Source organism: Leptonychotes weddellii, chromosome 5 (genome assembly GCF_054177405.1).
Source record: "Leptonychotes weddellii isolate Sample4059 chromosome 5, ASM5417740v2, whole genome shotgun sequence".
Classification (NCBI taxonomy): Eukaryota; Metazoa; Chordata; class Mammalia; order Carnivora; family Phocidae; genus Leptonychotes; species Leptonychotes weddellii.
Genome location: NC_138373.1, coordinates 66,421,631 through 66,427,914, shown reverse-complemented (window position 1 = coordinate 66,427,914; position 6,284 = coordinate 66,421,631).

Below are 6,284 nucleotides of genomic sequence, written 5' to 3'. Positions count from 1 at the left end.
TGACACTGTCTAGGGGTTACCACGTGGAACTGACAGTCTCAAGTCCAGCCTTGCTGTCCTCTGTAATTCTGTGACCTTGGATAAACTGTTTTGTCGTTCTGAGCCTCAGTTTCCTGAGCCACACAGACAAGAGAGAACTGTCACCTCTTGCGAGGCTGAGATCATCTACTATAACCCCATGGCAGAAATGGGGAAAGGTTCAGGAAGAAGGAGCTGGTGTTCCCAATGTCAGGACTGTGGTCAGGGGGCTTTGCCTCTGAACCAAGGGAGGACCTCTGTAGTTATTGACGCCCCAGCCCCGCTTTTCTTTAAGGGAAACTTAAGAAAGGGGGAAACTAATATTAAAGCTCCTACAGTCTGGTGGAGCCATTCATACTTACATTATCTCACCTAATTATTAAATCATCTGTTGAGGCTTCCAGATACAAGTGAGTGACCGGAGGCTCAGAGAGGGTGGGTAACAGCTAGTAAATGCGAGCAGATCATGGGTGATAGGATCTGGTAAGTCTGAGGCTGCTGCTGGCCTGGAGATGTCAGAACACCACCAAACTACAGGGAGGAGGGTGACCTGAATCTCAGTACCAACGGGCGGATCACCACTCTCCGAGGGGATTTTGAAGGCTTAGAGTCAGAATGTCATCCAAGAATGAGTCTGTCTGTGGTGGGCTCTCTAGGCCCGTGGAACACACACCCACTGACCTTTAAGCTCTGGAGCCATCTGGTTCAACAGTCCCTGGTTTATGGTTTTGTGCCTTGCTGCTTCTATGGTATCAATGTTTTCTGAGAAAAGGTACATTTCTTGACCAGTGACCTCATTTCCCTCACCTGGAGGAAGACAAAAGTGATTCTTGGCTCTCAGATGCCCAATAGCACTGTGATCCGAAGGTTCACAAGTAAGTTTGAAAAGTGCTTCCCATTCTACCAAGAAAAAATAACCATGTTCCATAGTAGGGATGGGGTAGGGGTATGGAGGAAGATGGGGTACCTCCAGTTCTATCCAGAGGAGGGCAGTAGCCTATTTACCCATAGAGAAGACCTAGCAACCTGGGTTCTCCCAGGTCCCCAAGGGAATCTTCCTCTGCTTTTGATCCACCTAAGGAGCTGCACCCCTGCCTCCCCAAACTCCTGTCCGTTGGTTTGGGGGGTCCACCCATTCCAGGGGTCCATGACCCATGGACTGACCTGGCTGGTAAAGCGGTTCTCACTTGGAATCCATAAACTCAAAGGAAGCTCCTGGCTGAGCAGTCGGAGGCAGACAAAACCTTGGAAACCTAACTAAGCTTGAGTGTCTGTGGCTTCGTCACTCTCGACATGTGATCTGAGATACGTGAAGTCAGGGTAAAGAAAACAACTCAACCACTTCCCAGGATGCTAGAAATGCCGTCAGGCAGAACTGCCCTGCGGCTCCGGGGAACAAAACTTGAGTGAAGTTACTGGGAGGCAGCGTGGGCTGACCCTACAGAAGGCCCTAAGCCCTGGAGTCGTCAGTGAATCATTCAGGCTGGCCCCACCATGCGGGTGGGGGCTGACGTGAAGGAGGGCGCGGGCTGGCCTGTGCGCTGGGCAAGGCTCGGCGCCTTTCCACCCCAGGGCTCTGTTCACAGGGGGCTGTGAGGTAGAGCTCAGGAGAGGGTGGGGGAGGGGCGGCTGCAACACAGAACCAGGATGCCCAGCTCTGGCACACAGGACTCTCCCTTTGGGCACCATCTGGGGCAGCTTTCAAGCCTTCGCTCTCTTTCATTCAGCCTACACCACACCCCTCCCCTCCATCCACCCACTGGGAGGCATCATCTTCCTCTGGCCCACTCCTACACAGAGGCAGGAGTGGGAGATGCCGCCTCCACCCCGAGCAGCTTGGGGGCAAACATCTGCTCACTGCCATTGTTTCTCCTTATTTAAGGGGTGGGAGGGACCTGGTGGAGCTCAGCAGAGCCACAAGCCCAAGCTGCAGTTTGCTGTACCCTCCTCCCAGGGAGTGGGGAAAAGCTGAAAACTCCCTTGGGCCTCTGAGAGGGATTTTCAGCAAGTCATTCCCACAGGGCTGGGGGGCTGCTGCTGGTGGGGCAGTGGGAGGAAGAGTGACATTCACCCTCCTTGGCAACACCCCTCATTTGTTCCCTGGCTCCCTGGAGCCTGGCAAGGCCACGTGGCTGATGGATACAGTCACCTGTGTCCCTCCCTCCCATCTGGGTCTGCCCCTGCGCCACCTTGAAGCACCGGGCCTGCAGCAGAGCACCTGGAGTCTTGGGTGTGGGCAGGCGTTTGTCTCACCAAACAGCTAAATGCCAGGCCAAGGGCATTGAATCACACATACCACAGGGGCTGTGGGTTCAAGCAGTCACCGGCTGACCTGCCTGGGAAATGCAGGGATCTGTCCCAGCACCTTCCTGACAACCCCACCTACTTAACACCAAGTTTCAGATGCCAGGTTGGAGATAGAGAGAACCACAGTGAAGTGATTCTGGAAATACTGGTGTCAGGGATGTGGCAGTTAACAAAGAGGAGGAGGCAGGCCCCTGCTCAGGGGGTGCTGGCCGTCTGGGGGAGGTGTAAACCCTGCCGCAGATAGAAGGACAAGTCATGGGGGGTCAAAGAGAACAAGTGAGAGCAGGAGCAAGTCGGGGAAGGCATCTCTGAGGAAGTGACACCTAAGCTGAGGTAAGCAGAGGTTAGGCAGGCCAGGCTCGTCTTGCAGGTGGCTGTCGGAGCTGACGTTCTAAGACAATATGAGGCAGCACGTTCCAGAACGCAGGCAGGCTCCAAGTCAGAGTTCTGATTCTGGGCTTTCTAATGATTCATTGTGTGGTCAGATGAGCAGCCCCTAATTTCCCTGTGGACGATGCTATCGGCCTGTCTCCCAAGGGTAAGAGATGTGTGCCTTAAAAGTGGTTGAGATGCCCAGACAAGACCCAACATACTGTTATTATCAGTTGCAACATGCTATTTCTAGTTTCTACCCACTCTGCAAAAAGAAGAGCCTTCTCAGAATGGTACCCCGTTCCTTCCCAGCCTCAACGGGGTACCTCCCCTTAACATTAATATAGATTCCCACAGACGTTTCCAGATACCTTCATTCTCTCCCTCCTTGTGGATGATCCTTCAAATGTAGAGAGACTCCTGTTTCTGCTGTCTCTCCTTCCATGTCATCTTTATCACAACTTTTCATGACTTTTTTCTTTTTTCTTTTTTTTCTTTGTTTATTTATTTTATTATGTTCAGTTAGCCAACATAGTACATCATTAGTTTTTGATGTAGTGTTCAACAATTCATTAGTTGCGTGTAACACCCAGTGCTCATCACAACACGTGCCCTCCTTAATACCCATCACCCATCTACCCCATCCTGCCACCCACCTCCCTTTCCAAACCCTCAGTTAGTTTCCCAGAGTCATGACTTTTTTCTTTCCAAGTAAACAATAAAAGTATTTGGAGTTAAGTCAATAGGCCTTCTGTCCCTCCCCCTTCACTGCCTCCACCCCACCCACCCAGCGCATCACCATTGTTCACAATTCTTCGGGGCACTTCCCGTTGTGACCTCACTCAGACATACATGCATATCAGCTGGAATCATACTCTTGGTTTATGATTTATCTTTCAATATATGTCCTTATCTCTTGTTGTTAGCTGTTGCCTAGTATGACAGTCTGGGTGTTATGACTTATTTCCTATGTATTTATTTTTATGCACTCCTATGTTTATTGCTACATTATTTTTTTTTAAAGATTTTTTTTAATTTATTTATTTGACAAAGAGAGACACAGCGACAGAGGGAACACAAGCAGAGGGAGTGGGGGAGGGAGAAGCAGGCTTCCCGCGGAGCAGGGAGTCCGATGCGGGGCTCGATCCCAGGACCCTGGGATCCTGACCTGAGCCGAAGGCAGACACTCAACGACTGAGCCACCCAGGCACCCCTATTGCTACATTATTGACAACAGACAAGATATGGAAACAACCTAAGTGCCCGTCAATGGAACAATTGATAAAGATAAATACTGTATGATATCCACCTATATGTTGTATCTAAAAAACCAAACTCATAAAAGCAGAGTGTAAAATGGTGATTGTCAGGGGGTGGTGGAAAAATAGGAATGATTTTTTTTTTTTTTTTTTTGTGGTACAAACTGACAACTGAGAGACAAACAAATGACTTGTTTTTTACTGATGGATATTTGCCCCTCCCCCTTTTATTGCTATTGCGTATGGGTTACTTCTTTACAAGGTGGGCTGGATTTCAGATATTTTTATTTTCTAGAAAACTTTCTTCAGCAGGGCAAGATGAGAAATCCACCACTGATAATGCTGTTTTTGTTTTTCTTTTAGTTAAGTGCTATCTTTGGAATCATGGCCCATTTGCTTCAGGGCCAGGGAGCCTCACGCTAAGATGACCTTAGACTCCTTGCCCAGCACCGCCCCCCGCCCCCAGTCCCCATCAGTGATTGTCCTCATCCTGGTATAAGGTGGTGACCAGTCATTTCCCTCATTTTGTCTGATATCCTGCTGCTCTGTCTCCGATGGACCAGGCTTACCACTTCCAGCTTGTGTGTGTCTCGCTCCCACAGCAGGAGTAAACTGGGCCCTTCACCCCAGCCCTTCTTCCCCAGGAGCCCTTTGGACCTGAGTCATCTCTTACCTCAACCCCTCCAGTCCCCACTCCCCTGGTGGGCCGCTCTCTGTGCCTATCTGCCTCTATTGAAGCTTTTCTCTACCTGTCCTGATTTTATTTGTCCATTTATACTTCCTCCCTGTCTTCAGGGAACCCTGAATTCCGAGGGAGTTTCCAGTGCCCCCTCTAGCCTGAACCCCTCCTGTGCTCTCCCCTCTGCTGCCTTTCTTTTCTCCCATCTTGGCGCCCTTTTTTTCCACCCCACTCTCCAGGTGTTGCCCCCTTCCCTCGCCCCTGCAGTCTCTCGGTCTCTCGTCCAACAGCCTCTGCTCCCAGCATCTGTGTTCCTAACGCCGTCTTTGGTTGCCAGGTTTGTGTAGCACAAAGTGAAGGAGAAGCTTGGCAATTACCTAATGAGTCCACACAATGCAGACAGCCAATTAAAATATCCTTGATACAACAGATCCCCTCACTGTGTAAGGCTGAATTCCAGCGAGGTCTGCCCTTCATCAGATCTGTCACACCATCTAGATGATTGGGGTGACAAATAACTGATGTTGATCTCACTAGCAAGTGAGAATTTCAGAATCTCTCTGGCTGCCATCTCTCCAAATAAAGGATATTTAAATACACCCGCAAACAAAAACAAACAGAACACACTAAAAACTATTTTCTTAGAGTTGGTGTATAACTGTGAACTGAAATCCATCATCAAAATAGGAATTTCTGTGGAAAGTGCTGTTTGCATGGTAACTTAAATCCCAGCGTTTTGTTCATAGATGTGTCCTTTTGCAAAACACACAGCAGAAATGAGCATAGCAGCTTTTGTAACTCCAAAGACCTTGATATTCCTCCCTCTCACCTTGTTATAGAGGCACAACCCAGGGCGCCTGGGTGGCTCAGTTGGTTAAGCGACTGCCTTCGGCTCAGGTCATGATCCTGGAGTCCCTGGATCGAGTCCCGCATCGAGTCCCGCATCGGGCTCCCTGCTCGGCAGGGAGTCTGCTTTTCCCTCTGACCCTCCTCCCTCTCATGCTCTCTGTCTCTCATTCTCTCTGTCTCAAATAAATAAATAAATAATCTTTAAAAAAAGCACAACCCAGAAGAATCCTAATAAGTTAGCATCGGTCAGGGGTTTGGGGCTGGTTCTGGATAGAAGCCACTTCTCTGATCTCAATACAGTTTGTTTTTTTAAAGGGTTTGGGTTTTTTTTTTTAGTTTTTTTAAAGTTTTTTATTTGCGTGATCTCTACACCCAACGTGGGTCTCGAACTCATGACCCCGAGAGTTGCACACTCTTCCAACTGAGCCAGCCAGGCACCCCTCAACACATTTTTTTTTTAAAGATTTTATTTATTTATTTGAGCGAGCACATGTGCCCATGCCTGCACAAGTGGGGGGAGGGGCAGAAGGAGAAGGAGACTCTTCCCTGAACGAGGAGCTGGACGCAGGGCTCAATCCTAGGACCCCGGGATCATGACCTGAGCCAGCATCAGATAATTAACTGACTGAGCCAGCCAGGTGCCCTGATCTGAAGTGTTTCTAAAGAACATTTTCTAAAACGGCATCCTCTTTCTTCCCATCTTTACCCCTACTCGGGGCTATCAGCCTTGAGAATGGAATTTAGTAAAAACATCCCTAAAACAAAGCAAATATTCTCTGCCTCCAATCTCCCTTAACCTA